This window comes from Stegostoma tigrinum, chromosome 27, assembly GCF_030684315.1.
Source record: "Stegostoma tigrinum isolate sSteTig4 chromosome 27, sSteTig4.hap1, whole genome shotgun sequence".
Taxonomy (NCBI): Eukaryota; Metazoa; Chordata; class Chondrichthyes; order Orectolobiformes; family Stegostomatidae; genus Stegostoma; species Stegostoma tigrinum.
Genome location: NC_081380.1, coordinates 40639613 through 40660477, shown reverse-complemented (window position 1 = coordinate 40660477; position 20865 = coordinate 40639613). Strand labels below are relative to the sequence as shown.

At 44.0% G+C, this 20865-nt stretch overlaps 1 long non-coding RNA gene across 1 annotated transcript in view; it reads left to right on the top strand.

Moving 5' to 3' along the window:
* Positions 1-20865, top strand: part of LOC125464764 (uncharacterized) — a 40097-nt gene that overhangs the window by 1600 nt on the left and 17632 nt on the right. Inside the window, exon 2 of the long non-coding RNA XR_007250074.2 lies at positions 17724-17823. This is a non-coding gene — a long non-coding RNA (uncharacterized LOC125464764). The remainder of the gene's footprint in view (positions 1-17723; positions 17824-20865) is intronic.

Sequence of the window (20865 nt, the reverse complement as noted above, 5' to 3'; positions counted from 1 at the left end):
CATGAATAATCTGATTTGTCATCAACCAAACCCATTTAATCTGAGGGTAAACTGTCCAAACCTTTCCTCTGCAGCAAAACTCAATCACTGCCATCTAACCTTTCCAGCTATGTTATTTATCCCTGACTGGTTGCCTTTTTTGGCATGACATTTACATAGGCTTACAAGCGCAACAGCCCCAAATCAGTGGAGTCCTCATTACCCTTAAACCTGTTGTTGATCTTTTTAAAATTAATTGGTGCACATTCAGGCGAGAATCTATCTCGCAATTCAGCCACTTGATGCACTTAATTCTTATATTCTCAATATATCATCAGGTCTCACCTTTTGTATTTCTTGATTCTCAAATACTCTTTTGAATTTTTAGATGCCACTCAAACTCTTTTACACCAGCCAGAATTGGGATTGTTATGGGATTGGTAGCAGGTACACTTTCTCAAATGCAGCAGAGTCAAAGCAGGCACTGTACCAGGATTTGGAACTTGTCAGTTTTCAGGGGAAAACAAATGAATATGTTAATTCAAATTGGAATGTCTTAATCTCGTGAATAGGAAAACCAATTGACATGGCTTTATCACATTTCTACAGTATGAGGTTTGTGAGGCACGACCTGCCCTTGACGAATCCATGCTGACTATCTCCAATCAAATTGTTGCTTGCTAAATGTCTATAAATCCTATCTCTTATAATCCTTTCCAAAACTTTTCCTACAACAGACATAAGGCTCACAGGTCTATAATTACCTGCGTCATCTCATCTGCCCTTCTTGGACAAGGGCACAACATCTGCAATCCTCCAGTCCTCTGGTACTAAACCTGTAGACAATGAGGACTCAAAGATCAAGGCCAAAGGCGCTGCCACCTCCTCCCTAGCTTCCCAGAAAATCCTTGGAAAAATCCCATCTGGCCTAGGGGATTTATCTACCTTCACACCTTCTAGAATTGATAACACCTCCTCCTTACTAACCTTTATCCTTTCAATTCTAGTAGCCCGTAACTCAGTAGTTTCCTCTACAATATTCTGCTGTTCCTCCGTGAAAACAGATGAGAAATAATCATTTAGCACCTCTCCGATCTCCACAGGGTCCACACACAACTTCCCACTTCTGTCTTTGACTGGCCCTATTCCTACCCTAGTCATCCTCTTATTCCTCACATACCTATAGAAAGCTTTAGGGTTCTCCTTTATTCTACCTGCCAATGTCTGCTGATGTCCCCTCCTTGTTCTTCTCAAATCTCTCTTTAAATCCTTCCTAGCTAATCTGTAACTCTCTAATGCCTCATCTGATCCATCTTGTCTCATCGTCACATAAGCCTCCCTCTTCCGCTTAACAAGAGATATAATTTCTTTAGTAAACCACAGTTCCCTTACCTTATAGCTTCCTCCCTGCCTGACAGGGACATACCTATCAAGGACAGGCAATGTCTGTTCCTTAAACCAGCTCCACATTTCGATTGTCCCCATCCCCTGCATTTTGCTAACCCATTCTATGCCTCCTAAGTCTTGCCTAATCGCATTATAATTGCCCATCCCCCACCTATAACTCTTGCCCTGTGGCATGTTCCTATCCCTTTCCATCGCTAAACTAAACATAACCGAATTACGGTCACTCTCTCCAAAGTGCTCACCTACCACTAAATCAAACACCTGGCCTGGCTCATTACCTAGTACCAGATCCAGTGTGGCCTCCCCTCTTGTCGGCCCTTCGAGGTGATTCACTTTGGGAGGAATAATAGGAAGGCAGAATACTGGGTCAATGGAAAGATTCTTCGTAGTGCGGATGTGCAGAGGGATCTTGGTGTCCATGTAATAGATCCCTGAAAGTTACCTCCCAGGTTGATAGTGCTGTTAAGAAGGCATGCAGTGTGTTAGGTTTTATTGGTAGAGGGATTGAGTTCCTGAGCCGTGATGTCATGCTGCAACTGTACAAAACGCTAGCGCGGCCTCATTTGGAATATTGCGTGCAGTTCAGGTCGCCCCATTGCAGGAAGGATGTGGAAGCATTGGAAGAGGTGCAGAGGAGATTTACCAGGATGTTGCCTGGTCTGAAGCACAGGCCCTATGAAGAAAGGCGGAGGGACTTGGGTCTGTTCTCATTGGAGAGAAAGAGGCTAAGAGGGGATTTAATAGAGACATACAAGATGATCAGTGGATTAGATAGGGTGGACAGTGAGAGTCTTTTTCTGAGGCTGATGACTTCAGCTTACACAAGGGGGCATAGCTACAAATTGAGGGGTGATAGATTTAAGACAGATGTCAGAGGCAGGTTCTTTACTCAGCAAGTGTTAAGGGTGTGCAACGCCCTGCCTGCCAATGTAGTTAACTCAGCCACATTAGGGACATTTAAACAGTCCCTGGATAAGCATATGGATGATGATGGGATAGTGTAGGGGGATGGGCTTAGATTAGTTCACAGGTCGGCGCAACATCGAGGGCCGAAGGACCTGTTCTGCACTGTATTGTTCTATGTTCTATGTTCTAAAGTCAAACAACAGGATTTCTAACTGACTGTCATTTCAAGGGTGTCGGAATCTCAATCTCATCAATAGGAAATCGATTGGACTGTGAGAAGAAGTCCTGTTTTTTGAATTTGAATTCTTGTCCTCTGGTGTTGTCATTCTCCTTCCGATTTTTTTTTGAAAACCACATCATCTCTGCATAATTTAGAGATTCCATCGCATTCTCCCAGTTCCTTTGCCTACATCACATCTGTTCGGATGATGCCATCTTCCAAAACAGCGCTGCTGATACGGCATCCTTCTTCCATAGCCGTGGTTGACAGGGCCCTAAACCACATCTGACCTATCACCTGTGCTTCCATCCTTGCTCCTTCCAATTATTCACGACAGCATGATCAGGTCCCTTTGATCTCACCTTTCATCCCACCAGCTTATGCATTCAATGGATTATCCTCCGCCATTTCAGACAACTCCGGCAGAACGCCACCACCGTGCACATCTTCCCCTCACTCCACTTTTTGCATTTTGTAGGGGCCATTTGCTCAGGACACCCTTGTCCATTCCTTGAGAACTGCCAACACCAACCCTGTCTCCCAAGGCACTTTCCCATATAGCTGCAGAAGGTGACACTTACTCATTCACCTCTTCCCTTCTCACATTCCAAGGGCTTTCGCAGTCTTTCCAGGTGAAGCAGCATTTCACTTGTACTTCCTCCAATCTGGTCTATTGCAATCACTGCACCCAATGTAGCCTACTGTACATTGGAGAAACCAAATGCAGACCGGGTGACCATTTTGCAGAGCACCTCTAGTTCATGTGTACGCTTGACCCCGACCTTCCCATAGCCAGTCATTTTAACGCAGCATCCTGCTCGTGTGCTCACTTGTCCATCCTCGGCATGCTGCAACGCACCAGTGAATCTCAGCGCAAACTGGAGGACCAACATCTCATCTTCAAATCAAAATAACGAGGTGTAAAGTTGGATGAACACAGCAGGCCAAGTAGCAACAGAGAAGCAGGAAAGCTGATGCTTCGGGCCTGAGCCCTTCTTCAGAAAGGGTCTTCTGAAGAGGTGTCCAGACCCGAAACGTCAGCTTTCCTGCTCCTCTGATGCTGCTTGCTGCTGTGTTCATCCAGCTTTACACCTTGTTATGTCAGATTCTTCATCATCAGCAGTTCCTAATATCTTTCATCCTCAAACTATGCATTTTACAGCCTTCTGTACGTAATATTGAGTTCAATATCTTCAGATTGTGAACTCACTTCAATTTCTTCCCTTTCTTTTAGCTTGGCTTATTGCACTTTCTGTCACCAGGTCCTTCCCCCACCGCTTCCCACCCCCACCCCCACTGGGACCAACTGTTCTTTCCAGTCTGGCGGTTGGGTACATCAGTGTTCTGCCATTCTCACATTCTGATCATATAAGCTGAACTATCAACACCCTTTCTCCCTCAGCACTTCATCCCCACACTATCGCATAAGTGCTGCCCCCTCCAGACTTCACGTCAGTTCTGATGAAGACCAAAAGAACCGCGGATGCTCTAAATCAGGAAGAAAAACAAAATTGCTAGAAAAGCTCAACAGGCCTGGCAGCATCTGTGACGGAGAAAACAGAGTTAACTTTTTGGGTCAGGTGACCCTTCCTCAGAACTCCCTCAGGGTCACCGGACCCGAAACGTTAACTCTGTTTTCTCCTTCATGGCTCTGATGAAGAGTCATTTAGACTCAAAACATCAGCTTGCTGCCTCTCCATGGATTCTGTCTCACCTGCTGTGATTTCCAGCGTTTTTTGTTTTCGTCGCTGCAGAGTTGTGCTGCCTTGTCTGTTGTGTGAACGTGTATGTTTGGAATTAAGCAAATGTAGTTTAATTATGCAAAGTAACTTGGTTGTTAATCACTTTTGCTGGCGATTGTAGGAACACGTTGTTTTCATAGCAAATGGACCATTTAGAATGAATTACTGAGACCTGCTGGACAGGCTTTTACTCTGGTTAGTGGTACAAAAGAAGCAAATGGGCCAGAGATAATGGGAACTGCAGATGCTGGAGATTCCAAGATAATAAAATGTGAGGCTGGATGAACACAGCAGGCCAAGCAGCATCTCAGGAGCACAAAAGCTGACGTTTCGGGCCTAGACCCTTCATCAGAGAGGGGGATGGGGGGAGGGAACTGGAATAAATAGGGAAAGAGGGGGAGGCGGACCGAAGATGGAGAGTAAAGAAGATAGGTGGAGAGGGTGTAGGTGGGGAGGTAGGGAGGGGATAGGTCAGTCCAGGGAAGACGGACAGGTCAAGGAGGTGGGATGAGGTTAGTAGGTAGCTGGGGGTGCGGCTTGGGGTGGGAGGAAGGGATGGGTGAGAGGAAGAACCGGTTAGGGAGGCAGAGACAGGTTGGACTGGTTTTGGGATGCAGTGGGTGGGGGGGAAGAGCTGGGCTGGTTGTGTGGTGCAGTGGGGGGAGGGGATGAACTGGGCTGGTTGAGGGATGCAGTGGGGGAAGGGGAGATTTTGAAACTGGTGAAGTCCACATTGATACCATATGGCTGCAGGGTTCCCAGGCGGAATATGAGTTGCTGTTCCTGCAACCTTCGGGTGGCATCATGGTGGCAGTGCAGGAGGCCCATGATGGACATGTCATCAAGAGAATGGGAGGGGGAGTGGAAATGGTTTGCGACTGGGAGGTGCAGTTGTTTGTTGCGAACTGAGCGGAGGTGTTCTGCAAAGCGGTCCCCAAGCCTCCGCTTGGTTTCCCCAATGTAGAGAAAGCCGCACCGGGTATAGTGGATGCAGTATACCACATTGGCAGATGTGCAGGTGAACCTCTGCTTAATGTGGAATGTCATCTTGGGGCCTGGGATGGGGGTGAGGGAGGAGGTGTGGGGACAAGTGTAGCATTTCCTGCGGTTGCAGGGGAAGGTGCCGGGTGTGGTGGGGTTGGAGGGCAGTGTGGAGCGAACAAGGGAGTCATGGAGAGAGTGGTCTCTCCGGAAAGCAGACAGGGGTGGGGATGGAAAAATGTCTTGGGTGGTGGGGTCGGATTGTAAATGGCGGAAGTGTCGGAGGATAATGCGTTGTATCCGGAGGTTGGTAGGGTGGTGTGTGAGAACGAGGGGGATCCTCTTGGGGCGGTTGTGGCGGGGGCGGGGTGTGAGGGATGTGTCGCGGGAAATGCGGGAGACGCGGTCAAGGGCGTTCTCAATCACCGTGGGGGGGAAGTTGCGGTCCTTAAAGAACTTGGACATCTGGGATGTGCGGGAGTGGAATGTCTTATCGTGGGAGCAGATGCGGCGGAGGCGGAGGAATTGGGAATAGGGGATGGAATTTTTGCAGGAGGGTGGGTGGGAGGAGGTGTATTCTAGGTAGCTGTGGGAGTCGGTGGGCTTGTAATGGACATCAGTTACAAGCTGGTTGCCTGAGATGGAGACTGAGAGGTCCAGGAAGGTGAGGGATGTGCTGGAGATGGCCCAGGTGAACTGAAGGTTGGGGTGGAAGGTGTTGGTGAAGTGGATGAACTGTTCGAGCTCCTCTGGGGAGCAAGAGGCGGCGCCGATACAGTCATCAATGTACCGGAGGAAGAGGTGGGGTTTGGGGCCTGTGTAGGTGCGGAAGATGGACTGTTCCACGTAACCTACAAAGAGGCAGGCATAGCTGGGGCCCATGCGGGTGCCCATGGCCACCCCCTTAGTCTGTAGGAAGTGGGAGGAGTCAAAAGAGAAGTTGTTGAGTGTGAGGACGAGTTCCGCTAGGCGGATGAGAGTGTCGGTGGAGGGGGCCTGGTCGGGCCTGCGGGACCCACTGCATCCCAAAACCAGTCCAACCTGTCTCTGCCTCCCTAACCGGTTCTTCCTCTCACCCATCCCTTCCTCCCACCCCAAGCCGCACCCCCAGCTACCTACTAACCTCATCCCACCTCCTTGACCTGTCCGTCTTCCCTGGACTGACCTATCCCCTCCCTACCTCCCCACCTACACCCTCTCCACCTATCTTCTTTACTCTCCATCTTCGGTCCGCCTCCCCCTCTTTCCCTATTTATTCCAGTTCCCTCCCCCCATCCCCCTCTCTGATGAAGGGTCTAGGCCCGAAACGTCAGCTTTTGTGCTCCTGAGATGCTGCTTGGCCTGCTGTGTTCATCCAGCCTCACATTTTATTATCAAGCAAATGGGCCATGTTGGTGATTAAAGAAAATATTTCCGAAGAAAGGTCCAGACCCGAAACATCAGCTTTCCTGCTCCTCTGATGCTGCTTGGCCTGCTGTGTTCATCCAGCTCCACACCTTGTTATCTCAGATTCTCCAGCATCGGCAGTTCCTACTGTCTCATTTACACCTTTCCTATGGTTCGTCGAGTAGTGGGGCTTGATTCCCTGTGCATTGCTCCCATCAATGTCACAACAAGTGGAGAAGCTAAGAGCAATTGCATGAAATTTACGACTAAATTTGATAAATGTCCTGAGATAATGGGAACTGCAGATGCTGGAGATTCCAAGATAATAAAATGTGAGGCTGGATGAACACAGCAGGCCCAGCAGCATCTCAGGAGCACAAAAGCTGACGTTTCGGGCCTAGGCCCTTCATCAGAGAGGGGAATGGGGAGAGGGTTCTGGAATAAATAGGGAGAGAGGGGGAGGCAGACCGAAGATGGAGAGAAAAGAAGATAGGTGGAGAGGAGAGTATAGGTGGGGAGGTAGGGAGGGGATAGGTCAGTCCAGGGAAGACGGACAGGTCAAGGAGGTGGGATGAGGTTAGTAGGTAGGAGATGGGGTGCGGCTTGGGGTGGGAGGAAGGGATGGGTGAGAGGAAGAACAGGTTAGGGAGGCAGAGACAGGCTGGACTGGTTTTGGGATGCAGTGGGTGGAGGGGAAGAGCTGGGCTGGTTGTGTGGTGCCGTGGGGGGAGGGGACGAACTGGGCTGGTTTAGGGATGCGGTGGGGGAAGGGGAGATTTTGAAGCTCGAGAAGTCCACATTGATACCATTAGGCTGCAGGGTTCCCAAGCGGAATATGAGTTGCTGTTCCTGCAACCTTCGGGTGGCATCATTGTGGCAGTGCAGGAGGTCCATGATGGACATGAGATCTAAAGAATGGGAGGGGGACTGGAAATGGTTTCCAACTAGGAGGTGCAGTTGTTTGTTGCGAACCGAGCGGAGGTGTTCTGCAAAGCGGTCCCCAAGCCTCCGCTTGGTTTCCCCAATGTAGAGGAAGCCACACCGGGTACAGTGGATGCAGTATACCACATTGGCAGATGTGCAGGTGAACCTCTGCTTAATGTGGAATGACATCTTGGGGCCTGGGATAGGAGTGAGGGAGGAGGTGTGGGGACAAGTGTAGCATTTCCTGCGGTTGCAGGGGAAGGTGCCGGGTGTGGTGGGGTTGGAGGGCAGTGTGGAGCGAACAAGGGAGTCACGAAGAGAGTGGCCTCTCCGGAAAGCAGACAGGGGTGGGGATGGAAAAATGTCTTGGGTGGTGGGGTCGGATTGTAGATGGCGGAAGTGTCGGAGGATGATGCGTTGTATCCGGAGGTTGGTGGGGTGGTGTGTGAGAACAAGGGGGATCTTCTTTGGGCGGTTGTGGCGGGGGCGGGGTGTGAGGGATGTGTTGCGGCTTGGGGATCGCTTTGCAGAACACCTCCGCTCGGTTCGCAACAAACAACTGCACCTCCCAGTCGCAAACCATTTCCACTCCCCCTCCCATTCTCTTGATGACATGTCCATCATGGGCCTCCTGCACTGCCACAATGATGCCACCCGAAGGTTGCAGGAACAGCAACTCATATTCCACCTGGGAACCCTGCAGCCTAATGGTATCAATGTTGACTTCTCGAGCTTCAAAATCTCCCCTTCCCCCACCACATCCCTCAACCAGCCCAGTTCGTCCCCTCCCCCCACTGCACCACACAACCAGCCCAGCTCTTCCCCTCCACCCACTGCATCCCCAAACCAGTCCAACCTGTCTCTGCCTCCCTAACCTGTTCTTCCTCCCACCCATCCCTTCCTCCCACCCCAAGCCGCACCCCCATCTCCTACCTACTAACCTCATCCCACCTCCTTGACCTGTCTGTCTTCCCTGGACTGACCTATCCCCTCCCTACCTCCCCACCTATACTCTCTCCACCTATCTTCTTTTCACTCCATCTTCGGTCTGCCTCCCCCTCCCTCCCTATTTATTCCAGAACCCTCACCCCATACTCCTCTCTGATGAAGGGCCTAGGCCCGAAACGTCAGCTTTTGTGCTCCTGAGATGCTGCTTGGCCTGCTGTGTTCATCCAGCCTCACATTTTATTATCTTGATAAATGTCCTACTGTGATTTCACAAAGCATGAACAAACATTCCAGCATTGAGTCTCCAGGAACCTGAAGGACTGTGTGCTGTCTCTGAAAAATATCTGGCAATATTTATTGTACAATCTTATGTAAAGAGCACAGTTTTTAACTTAATAATGAAAGAAAAACTAGCCTCTTCCTGGTTCGACAGTGGAAATCAAACTTGGGCTTCAGCAGCGAGTAGCAGAGTGATACAGCTCTGTTTGAGCAGGTTTGGGAACTTGCATATAAATAATTCAGAATATTAATTAGTTTTCTTTACAACACTTTGTAGATAGGTATCTCATACCTTGAACCTGTGTATCCCCCAACAGATGTCACTCTAAGACACCTAGTGCAAGACATTGTTTGATCAATCTGCTGTGATATGCAAACTAGAAAAATAATTGTTGCAGATCAGTTGCAATGGAATTTAATTGCATAATTTCACACTCTAGGAAATATATCTCAAAGGACGACCGCAATTTAAGGAAAAAGAGCAACCTGTTGAGAAGCAGACAATTTACAAGCGCAGGAATGAATTTGTGAATCAAACTGCCTAAGCTGGGATTGAAAGGAATGGATTTTGTTCAGAAGAAAAGTTTTTTTTTATTTCTTAAACTATTTTATTTATGGTATACTTAACAAAACCTCTTCCAAATGTGAAAATTACAGCAATTTAAGAAAACAAAACACTCCCAGGAAGTCTTTTTATATTTTTTTTTCTCTATATTAAGTTTTATAGCAGCATATATAATTACCTTTAAACCAAAAGAACTGTGGATGCTGAAACTCAGTTTCAAAAAAAAATTGTTGGAAAAGCTCCACAGGTCCAGCAGCATATGCGAACAGAATTCAGAGTTAATGTTTCAGGATCCGGTGAACCCAAACAATCAATGGACCTGAATCATTAACTCTGATTTTTCTCCATGGATGTTGCCAAACCTGCTGAGTTTTTCCAGCAATTTCTCGTTTTGATAGATAATGGCATTGATGGATTTTGATGTGAAAATAGTCTGAATTGAATATATTTCTGAATACATTTCTGAAGCAGGGTCTCGACCTGAAACGTCAGCTTTCCTGCTCCTCTGCTGCTTGACTTGCTGTGTTCATCCAGCTTCACACCGTGTTATCTCAGATTCGCCAGCATTGGCAGTTCCTATACTATAATCTCTGAATTGAATATAAACAATTTAATTAAAAAGCTCAAGGTTTAAAACTTAACATATCTGAGAGTCACATCAAAGCCAACTGTCCCATTAGCCAGAGGGCTCTTGTGGCAAAATGGTAGTGTCCCTACCCTCTGGACTAGGAGGCCTGGGTTCAAGTCTAGAGGTATGAAATAATATCACTGATCAGATTGATTTTTAAAAAGATCCCATGAGCTAGAGTTGCTGGACTCACTTCTTCCACTAGGTGGCAAGTATCCTTGATTTTTGGTTTCAAGAAGAAAACTGATGTAACGAATTGTAGACGAGGAGAGTCATATTACACGGAAACAGACCCTGTAGTTCAACTCGTCTAGGCCTACCAAGTTTCCCAAACTAACCTAGTCGCATTTGCCTGTGTTTGGCCCATATTCCTCTGAATGTTTCCTATTCATCTACCTATCCAAATATCTTTTAAATGATGTAACAGTATTTGCATCACTTCCTCTGGCAGTTCATTCCATATTCACACCATCCTCTGTATGAAAACGTTGCCCCTTGGGCCCCTTTCCCGTCTCACCTTAAACTTACGCCCTTGAGTTTTGAACTCCCCCAACCTAGGGAAAAGACCTTGGCTATCCCCCTCATGATTTTATAAACCTCTACAAGGTCACCTCTCAGCCTTCTACCCTCTAGGGGAAAGAAACGTCCAGGCCTATCCCGGGCTGTCCCTATAACTCGATCCCTCCAGTTCTGCTAACATTCTTGTAAATCTTTCCTGCACCCTTTCCAAAGAAAATAATATCATTCTTTCTCTCTTTTGCCTATGCAGGTACCAGTGACATGACCATAGTCTCTGCAGTTCAAGAGGGTAGCCTCAAAACCTCCCTTCCTCCAGCTCAGAGGATAAAAGCAGAATGTCTCAGAGGAAGCACAAGCAATGCTGTCCCCTGCACCCATCACACACTCAGAAACTAGCACCTTGCTGGATATTTTAGCTATGGGAGCACCCACTGGTGAGCACTTCACTGCCACATCTCCACAGGTGGTCGAGGAAGAAATGGCCCAGCCTGCTAGAGACCTGGTATCACTCGGCCTCGGAGAAAAGTACCCATGGTTTCACCAGTATGGGACGTCATCCTAATGCACAAACAGACACAGGAGCAGCAGGCAGGTTTGCTGTGGACTTTGGGCATCCTGGTTCAAAGAAACATGGTTGTGACCTTCCTGCCTCAGGGTTGGAAGAGTCTGGCTTCTTCCATGAACAGCTTGGTGGCTGTCATGGAGATCCAGGTCCAGCAGACTCAAAGAGCTGCATGTCTATACAGACCTGAACTCCATTTCTCTAGCCATTCATGATCAGTGTCAACTGCTCAGGGGTGGGGGGAGGGTGTAAATGTGGGGCTTTGACCTATCTCTGTGCCCCTTCCTCACAAGGAGACAGGGCAATGCCAGTACCCACTCAGCTGGAGGAGGAACCACAGACAGAAAACCCCCTCCCCACTCCCCTACCCAGGAGTCCATTCTCAAGACACTTGAGAGGGGCCCAGGCTTCCACCTCCACCTTGAGTCTTGTGGGAGTTCAAGCTGAGGAGGGTGCCTCTGTCCCTGGGCCGGACAAATTCGGTACGCCTCAGCCCTTTAGACACAAACACATCTGAGGCTTCCTATTCAAACCTCCAAGACCCTCAAAGGTGGTGTCATCAGCGAACATATCAATGGATTTGGAGTGGGATTTGGCCACACAGTCTTCAGGGGGCTGAGTACGTAGCCTTGTGGGGAATCAGCGTTAAGGATTTCTACCCCAGCTCGGACCCCGGGACTGCACTGAGACATTGTCAAGGGAAAGAGAGAAGAGAAGCTTCTGAAGGTACACAGGCCACACCAATACAGCTGCAAAGCCTTCTGAACAACACCCACCTCTTCGCAATGTCAGATTGAACAGTTGGTTATAACTACTTTCCCTTATGTTTCCCCAAGTGATTATCTGAAAAGAATTGAAAACTATTCTAAAAAGAGTTCAACATTGTGCTCATTTCAATGTAAAGATTTAGCTTTGATTGAGCCTCTAATGATATTTAAAGATGTTCCTTTAATTAGTAAAACTGCTACGATGCATTTTGAACACAGAGTAAGTGACGGTAATTAGTTTCCATAAATAATGCATTGAAGATAGTCTCCCTATGGAAAAAAAAAACTATGTATAAATCAGAGACAAACATATGACAATGAGAAAAGGCTTCAGATTTATACCTTGAGACAGAATAAAAGGAAAATGGCTAATATGGAAGATAAATGTGCAGAAAATAACAATGAACAAGTAGGAGACAAACATTGAAAAAGACATTTTTTCTCATTTCCCATAAAAACACCACAGGAATTCAATGCTGATACCAATGAAATAATTTAAAACTTCGATCATCAGTAAACAACTGTATTCATGTTAAAATTCACAAAGTCTTCTAATTATGGAGAGCTGTTATTGATACAGTGCACTGGCGAAGCTCAAGAAAAATGAATTAACATTTATGCATCATTTTTGGAGAAGTGTTTTAAAAACCTTAAAATACAATTTTATTTTACAGACCAGTGAGGAAACAGAAAATGATTTTTGATGTGTGCAATTTTGAAAAATTATAGCTTGCAAAATGAATGCTTAATTACCAAAACAAGTTTGTTGACCTCTGTCAATGTGAGCAACCTGCATTCATTGAACAGATGTGATTCAAATGATTGGCATGGTCCTTTTTCATTGTTGTGCTAACACAAACAACATTTTGCAAAGCCTGTTTTCTCTGCATCACTCTTGAACTTACCCTGCATGTGTCACACATCAGTGTTTTAATATTAATGCTCGAAGGAAATGGAGCTGGCTGAGTTAATACATTGGAGAGTTATCTTTCCAAATCCAGGACAGGGTTCAAAAAGTCATGTCCTTTAACTGGCTGCAAACGTCTTTGCTATGTGATATGAGTTTGGGTTTGTCTCAATCCATTTCTTAAAAAGGTCTGGGTCCTGGTACAAATCTGGCAATAATTTTGCTGTGAACTTTAAAATGACGCCAAGTTTCTATGGGTGGGAATAGAGCTATCATAATGATGGTGAAGTGTGGACACTGCTTCAAAGTTGACTCAAGTTGGATTTTTGGGAACAAAATGGTTTCCCATCTATAGTTGTAAACAGGAACCAAATTAGTGAGAAGAATTATGATTCTGGTACCATTGGTCATGGTACAGTTCCAACATTGTGCCTTTTGGCATGTGAAATAACTCCAGAGGCCAGTATCCCATCACCAAGTCACCCTTTATTTACATGTTTACATTACATGGATTCTGACCAGCTAGCTCAACACCAGTCACTAGAGTGAAAACTATCTCTGAGATGCCTGTTTATATCTGGCAGCCAGGGCTACCTGATTAGCCCAGGTTAACAACTCCAATCAGGGAACTCCTACTCCATGAGATGCACCTGGCCAACCTCATTCCAATCTCTACAGTAAGTTTTATTTATTTATTCCAAATGAGCTACATTGAGAGATTAGCACCATTGCAAATTGTGGCCAGCCACAGCCTTTTTCAGTTCAGGATGACATTAATAAGCATGCTTTTTCTCACATAGTAATTTTACTGCTTAATTTGAAGAGGATTTCTTTCAAATTCCGTTTCTATCGGTCTGGGTTTCTCGATCAACCTGATTTTAATATGTGCTGATTTATTTTAAACCAATGGGTTAGCATCAGCTTATAATAAAACCAGTTCGAAAGCCTGTCACTTTCTTTAAAAAACACACTTTGACAAGATTATTGGTGGTGGAAAGTCAGATATTTAGCAGTGACTGCTAAAACTGCTCAGCCGCCAGAAGAGGAGAAGGGGAATGTGATTAAGCTATTCGGGACATTCAAAAGAGTTTATGATGGTAGGATCCCTGCCAGAAGGTCAGCATTTAAGTGCTATTTGCCTCAAAGCTGCATTAGAACATATCAATAATAGGTTGCAAAAAATAAATTTAAATTGTATAAAATTGTTTACCGATTGGTGAATTGATAATAAGGTGGCATTTATAAAGTCAGGATTAGTACTGGGAAAATATAAAGAAGAGGTTGATGCATATCATTTTCCAGGTATGGAATGTGCTGTCAATAGTGCTGAGTCGATCACAGTGTTTTAGGGGGCATTATATATAAACACTGGAAAAGAAAACCAGATGCAAGTAGTATAGATTCAATTTTAGATTTAGATTTATTGTCACATGTATATAAAAATACAGTGAAAAGCGCTTTATCGTGTGCAAAACACAAAGAGTTGCCATGCTACAGTACCATTTTGAAACACTGAATATAATGCAAGATTTTACTGCATTAAGAGTTCATTTTCCCTCCTCCTTCTTGGTACCCTCTGCAAGCTTTGAGTTGTTGCACAGCAGCCTGAAGGTATCTAACACTATGATAATCATGTGTGCATCAATTCCTTCATTTCTGCAGTCATGTTTCTTCCCACTTGTTAGCCGTGCCTTCCTAACTCCACCTCCCCCTCAATGGGATCTAGGGCCATCGGCTAGGCCCAGCAATTATTGCCCATCCCTAGCTGCAGTTCAGAAGGTGGTGGTAAGCTTCCTTCTTCTGGAAACACTACAGTCCATGTGCCATAGGTACACCTAAAGGAAGGGAGTTCCAGGAATTTGATCCAGCGACACTGAAGGAATGGCAGTATATTTCTAAGTCAGGATGATGAATGGCTTGGAGGGGAACTTATAGGTGATGGTGTTCCATGTGTCTGCTGCCTCTGTCCTTCTGGAAGGTAGTAATCATGGTTATGGAAGCTAATCAGCTAGATTAAAGTAACAGTTGAATAGTTAGCAAATGGTAATTCTATACACATTGTACTAATTTCCAAGTCTGAAGGCTGCATGATTTGAACTTATGGTTAACTTGAGAAAAAGAAGAAATAGCTTTCTGTGTAACTTGCAAAGCCCAAAGTTTCCAGATAAACTGCATAAATCAGAACAGAGGCTTACATTTGCAAAATTGGCCACTTGAGCTCAACCAGCTAGGGCTACAAGCTTCCATGGAAATATATACCACAGTGCTTGAGGAGGGAAGAAAATGTACAGAAGAAGTTACCTTGTTGTATAATTAATGCTGGCTTCGAGACTTACAAGCCACTATACAAATTTACAGAGACACCGTAATATTTACTCAGATGACAAATGTACATGTTGAAAAGACAAATAATCTTTATTTGCTGCTTGATTGCCTCTCTGTTCACTCAGCGTGGATGACATCAGGGATCTCAATAAAAGGAGAATTGAAAAAATATTTAATGTTTTCCAAAAATAAATAAACTCTACCAAATTTTCAAAAGAGCAGCAGGATGTTAAAATTACTTTTTTATTGTCTCTATATATCTCTAGTTAAATTTCTTCCCCCCTTCTCTTGAATATATTAACTCTTTCCTAGAACATGTTACTCCAGCTGAGGCACCTTCCAGGAGCATGCCTAAAGAATCACCCTTAATGTTAAGTCTAGCTGTGCTCTCATGTGACTTCAAGGATGTTCTGAAAACGTTCTGTACTTTGGCTTTTGGAACTGTGGACTGAAATGAGAGAGAACCATTTTGAAACCCAGGGATTTGCAAGGGTGGCTGCATGTTTTGAAAGCCAGGATTTTGATACCTTTAGTGAGCAGTCTTGTGGTTGTGGGCAGATGAACTGGAACCAACGTAACAAGGTGTGGAGCTGGATGAACACAGCAGGCCAAGCAGCATCAGAGGGGCAGGAAGGCTGATGTTTCGGCTCTGTACCCTTCATAGGCCAGAAACGCCAGCCTTCCTGCTTCTGTGATGCTGCTTGGCCTGCTGTATTCATCCAGCTCTATACCTTGTTATGTCGGATTCTCCAGCATCTGCAGTTCCTACTGTCTCTGAACTGGAACCAAGGGATTGTTTACAAGTGAAGCAGATTGGTTCATGGACTCAGGACCAATTATCAGTGGAAAAGATCCTATGTCTGCCAACAGTGATGTGATTGTTCACCTACCCAAAAAGCAGCTTGGGCTGTGAGCAAAACAGTGAGTACATTGTCAGATCAGAGAGAAACCAGCAGATATACAGCAGCCAAAAACTCTCTTCTCTGCAGTAAGCCACTTTAACCTGTTTAAAAAAAACTTGTCTTTCCTGCAGCAGATGTTATAAGTTGTGACCTTGAATTGGAATAAGTCAGAAGCCTTTCATTATAGTAACAGCCACCCTGTGCCTCTTACAAACCAATGGAAGCATTCAGAAAGAGGAAGGTCGAGGATAAACTTGCATCAGCAGGAAACAATCCAACAGATTTTGTGAATAAAAACTAAGAACTGTTTCCCTCTGCTCCATGTGATTTTTCTCCCTATTTTGTTTATCTCAGTATGTTTGTAAAGGGAGTTTAAATGTGGTCGAGAGTTTTAATTTGTGGAATTTACTTAATTTAGTTTAGCTAAAACCTTTTAAGCTGTAATAAATTAAGATTTCTTGTTAAGCACAGAAGCCTAATCTATAATTTCTATCAACTTGGATACCTGAAAATCAGATAGTTTGGTAACATAGAACATAAAACACTACAGCACAATTCAGGCCCTTCGGCCCTCGATGTCGTGCTGACCTGTGAAACCAAAATTCTGCATAGCTGTTTTCAAAGCTTTAACTTTTGTCATGATTTTGGTAGTAGTGGGCTTGATTTCCAGCACGTACTATCTCGGTGAGTTTGGTTGCATTTGCAGTCACTCATTCAGTTCTGCTCAGAAGCAAACTGGACCTGAAAATCTGGCAAATTTACTCTCCTTGTTCCTGAGTCAAAGAATGCTGAGGCCAACTGAGATTAGCTAGCTCAGCAAGAACCAGGAATTGAACCACTGACATAATAATTAACTGTAGACTGACAATAGAAAATGGGGCCAGGAGAAGAGTGCAAACAGCGAACTGTACTGCTTACGATGTGTAAAGCTTGTTTGCAACTTCAAAATATTCCAGCCCAGATGAAAGGTCACTGACTGACACTTCCAGTTCTCTCCTAGAAGTAAACCTGCTGTTCTCTCAGACAGAATTTCAGATCAACATTCTTTTTTACACTTTCGCACCTTTGCTGTTTTCTGTTCCGCCCTCATGTTTGTTGAAGCATCTATTAAAACTTGCTTGCATGCCTTACGCTTCCTATTTCTGATGATAGGATACAGAATTAAAATTTTAAATCTCTCTCCCCATAGGTGCTACTAGATCTATTGAGTATTTACTGCTTTTTCTCTTCCTATTTAAGTTTTCTTGGCTTTTCTTCATGCACCACAGAAAAGAAGCTTTAACATTACACAGTTTTGTCATATTCTCTGCACAAGAGTAGGGATATCCGTGGTACATTATTTTCTGTAGGTTGAATTTTTGCCAATATTCCTTCTTTTTCAGCATTATTTCAAATGATCCCAGAAGAATGCTGTATGTCTGGGATGGATTTCAATGAATCACTTTCTGATGAAAGTGATCTGACAAGATGAAGGAAGGAAAGCAGATGTAGTTTTGATCTGAACCAGATGTTTCAGAGACTCTATAAATTTCATTGTGTTTACATACAATAACCATCAAATTTCCTAAATAGGAAAATCAACTGAGCATTTGTGGCTGGTTGAAATTCATAAGAAATAGAAGCAGGAGTAGGGTATTTAGGCCAATGAACTTTATCTTCCACTAATAAAATTACAGCTGAACCTTGATCTCACCTCCAGTTTCCTGGCCAGTGCTCCTTGCAGTCCACATGTCAATCAAGCGAGGCTTTGAATTTTTTTTATTTATTCATTCATAGGATGAAGACATCACTGGCCAGCACTTATTGTCCATCCCGGAGTGCAGCTAAAAATCAACTGCATTGCTGTAGGTCTGGAGTCACTTGTAGACAAGAGCAGGTAAGGATGGCAGTTTCCTTACCTAAAGGGCATTAGTGAACCAGATGGGTCTTTCCCAACAATCAACAATGGTCATCATTAGACTCTAATTTCCAGTTTTTAAAAATGGAATTCAAATTTTGCCATCTGCTTTGGTAGCACTCGAATCCAGTCCCAAGAACATTCCCTGAGTCTCTGGATTAACAGTGCTGTGAAAATACCACGAGGCTATCACCTCCCCAATTTTCAACACCTGAGAATTCATGACTCTCTAACCTGGAGAATTATAAAATTCACAACAACCTGAATGAAGAAATTCCTCAAGTCAATCTGAAATCGACGTCTCCTTAACCTGAGACTGTACTCCTTACTCACAACGTTTTAGCCAGAGGAAACAGATTTTCAATGTCAAGACTTATGTTTCAATATCACCCACCATACTTCTCAGTCTCTGCTTATAGTACAATGCTGACATCCCAGCAATCCCTCCATTCTATCTCTGTTACAACCCCTCCTGGAATGACCATCCTTCCTTGGATCAGGGGACCAAAACTGTATACATTCTCAAAGTATATTCTCACTAAAGTCATAGGCAATTGCAACAAGACTTCTTTACTCTTGTCCTGCAATCTCCTTGAATGAAAGATTCACATGCATTTGCCTTTTTAATTACCATACAAACATGTGTGTTTTTCTTGGTCAAGTCTTCTAAATCTCACTGAACACTGACATGCGATACTGGTTAAAATATTCAGTTGTTCTATTCTTCCTACCAAAGTGAACATCTCTTTTCACTGCACTTCCACCCACTCATTTTTCTTCATTTGCCATCTTCTCACCTACTCGCTTAAGCTATCTTAATTTCTTATTTGAAGACTCTTTGTATCTTCTTCAGAGTCTATTTTCCCACATAGCTCGGTATCAACAAATTTAGATGCATTATCTGACCACGTTTCACCTAAGTCATGAATATGAATTGTAATGAATATGAGACCTTAACCCTGCCATTTGTGGTATCCTGCTAATAACAGCCTGTCAGTCAATATATGACCCATCTCTCTCTTCAAACCTTTAACTAACCCTACACTCTTGCTAATCTATCACCCTGGCCCCATGAACCATTATCTTGTACAAGAACTCCGTGGCATGTGACAGTAACGGTAAAATATGGACTATCAACTTTCAACTGCCATCATCTTACATTAATACCTGAGACCTTCATGGACTAGAATGTTTCTTAACAAGGGAAACCTAAAATGTTTGAACACCTGATTACAGAGAGGTGCAGTTTTGGGGAACCAATGTGAAATGAACAAAATCACCTGAACTTAAATCATCATTTTATCTGAAGACCTAGAAACCAGTAAACTAAGTCCAGCGTCAAGAAACTCTCTCACTTCCTGTTTTAATTTACACTTGTATGAGAAGCTGCACACACTGACTATGAAGAGGCTGCCTGCATGTATCCAGCTTGGAAAGATTGAGGAATATACAAATGAACTGTATTCCAGTAACTGCTTAGGAGAGAGAAAAGAAAATGAATTGGTAACAGGAAGATGCCCTCTCTGTTTCCTGCTCATTGTCTCAAAAGCCAGACAGTGATAGAACAAGTTGAAGAAACATGCATTCAGTGAAAAAGCAAGGATTCTATAAATTTCATTATTGCCAAGGTACAAGACATCAACTAAACACCATGCTCTCAGGTTCAACCATGACGACTCAAGAATGCTAAGAACTTATTAAACTTTATATTCTTTGTCTTCCCATTTCTTTTTTTTTTATTCATTCATGGAATGAGGGTGTCACTGGCCAGGAAGCATTTATTGCCCATGATAACAAAGTGTGAAGCTGGATGAACACAGCAGGCCAAGCAGCATCTCAGGAGCACAAAAGCTGACGTTTCGGACCTAGACCCTTCATCAGAGAGGCCATCCCTAATTGCCCAGAGGGCAGTTAAGCATTTAAGAACATTAAGTTCCCATTATGTTAGACACCCTCCCTCTTTAAACTTCATATCTGCATGTGTGTTTGATATTATGTTTTATTATTTTCCTTGAGGCTGGTAGTAAAATTCCTCTTTCTTTCACTCAAGATAATCTTTTAATTGGCTCCCTAATTCTGATTAGTACATTGTTCTATTTGGGGTGTGAGATAGTGTATGCTAGAAAAGAATTAAAAATATTTTCTGCACAACTGACTGATGGGCTTAAAAAGACAGGAGCTAACTCACCCTTCGATACATGGTCATAAAAAGTATCTTATTAAAATCTTTTTGGAAAATCTTAATGAGTTTGAGCTAATGTTTGATTCATAAATCATTTCCACTCCTGCCACGCAACTGTGATATATCTCTGGTTGTAGAGTAGAGGTGGGTGTTTCAGATTGGGGTTCAGAACAGCAGTTAGGCTTTTTTAATATAGGCTAAAAATGGTCATATTCAAATTGCCATCACTAAGATGAAATGACATGTTCTAATTTATTTCACCACCCAGCTCAGTGTTATTTAGAATTTTGCATCAAGCCACACGCAACAGCCTGAAGACTACTTAACATATATTAAGGATTAATAACATTATATATCATTTACACACTGTTACTTCTCCCAGAAGATTTGGGCCATTATCTTAGCTAGCCATCCCATAACCCCAACCCTTACACTGGAAAAATCTCAAATTAAAACACGAAGTAATGAAGCAGAGCAAAGTCCTACAAGCTTGCATTAAAAGTTGACCATGGTATATGCCCAACTTCATTGAGCTGTGTAATTGTAGAAAATTAATGACCTGCAATGATGGTTAGCAATACTTTCAAAGAAACCTGTCTATAAAGATCTAGCGATCACAATGGCATGCATTTCCACTTTCCTGACATTCCTTTGGTATTTCTGAAAAGTCTAGGGGATGTCCAGGCATTCAGCAATTGTGAACGACAGTGAGTAGGCAAAGCAACCAGTCATGTTGAATCATTATCACAATCAGCAAACTGGGAAGTCAATACCCTAATCATATTTCACTCTATACATTTTACAAAAATTGAAATAAAGATTAGGACAATTTCAGGGGA